This window comes from Triticum aestivum, chromosome 7D (genome assembly GCF_018294505.1).
Source record: "Triticum aestivum cultivar Chinese Spring chromosome 7D, IWGSC CS RefSeq v2.1, whole genome shotgun sequence".
NCBI lineage: Eukaryota > Viridiplantae > Streptophyta > Magnoliopsida > Poales > Poaceae > Triticum > Triticum aestivum.
Window position 1 is genome coordinate 103,315,855 of NC_057814.1, and position 1,186 is coordinate 103,317,040.

Consider the following 1,186-nt stretch of genomic DNA (forward strand, 5'->3'; position numbering starts at 1 on the left):
CCATCAGGTGGATTCACTTGATTTTGCTACAGCTCGATGTCTGTTTTGCCAAATGTACCATGAGCGTCTCTCTTGGCTCCATCCTGTCCCTCGCTTTTCAATCCAACAGCTCCTGGGCCATCGGTGCACTGTGCACCAACTTGCCTTCGGTGATCATGTAATGTACTACTACTCTATAGATGACCTAAGCACGCGTGTTTTTCTTAACTGAAGTTGGCTGCAGATGGCCCGTTCGGCGATCTTCTGTGGCACCAGCCGTGCCTAGTTTTGTTCATCTGAGTTCTCCGTCAGAGTCGGAGCTGCGTTGTCTGGCCGTTAATTCACTCCTAAGGGTCAAAGCAAGCCCTTTAATTCAATTCTTTATTCTTACATTAAAATTCTTACATTAAAGAATGAATAAAATCTCCCCAAGTAGGATTCGAACCTACGACCAGTCAGTTAACAGCCGACCGCTCTACCACTGAGCTACTGAGGAACAAGGGGGGATTCGACCTCCTAGAGTTCAACTCCCGCTCTCAACCCATGAACAATATGAGTCCGAAGCTTCTTTCGTAACTCCCATAATTTCTTCGTAGTGGCTCCGTTCCATGCCTCATTTCATAGGGAAGCCCAAAGTGGCTCTATTTCATTCTATTTCACTTCCTAGCACTTCCTATCATTTAATATCCATCCCTTTGGTCTTATTGACATAAGAGATGTCATTTATAGTCTATCTCTTTCTATATATGGAAAGTCAAGAAATTCTCATCGAAACATCGAGAAATTGTGCATATAGAAAACTCTAAAGAAAGAAAAAAAGGAGACCCATGCCATGATTTTCAAATCTTTTCTATTTAGTAGTCTAAGTTTCTCGATGAGGATAATTAATTCGGTCGTTGTGGTCGGACTCTATTATGGATTTCTGACTACATTCTCCATAGGTCCCTCTTAGATCTTCTTTCTCCAATCTTGGATTAGGGAAGAAGGAGATATTCGCGACTACTGGCGATTTCATTATGGGGCAGCTCATGATCTTCATATCGATCTATTATCCACCTCTGTATCTATTCTTTCTTAGCTAAACAGGTGGAAGATCTATCCAATTTGGTTATATTATATCATGGACTCGAAAAACGGATCTGAATTTGACTGAAATGCACGATCTTCACAGGTATCACTTTCTAGATGACCCTTAAGAATTTTAGTT

The 1,186-nt window shown here is 41.6% G+C and overlaps 1 non-coding gene across 1 annotated transcript; it reads right to left on the reverse strand.

The window, feature by feature from the left end:
• Nucleotides 1-403: 403 nt before the first annotated feature.
• Nucleotides 404-475, reverse strand: TRNAN-GUU (transfer RNA asparagine (anticodon GUU)). The gene has a single exon. It is a non-coding gene; the product is annotated as a tRNA-Asn (tRNA).
• Between the last annotated feature and the right edge of the window lie 711 nt (nucleotides 476-1,186).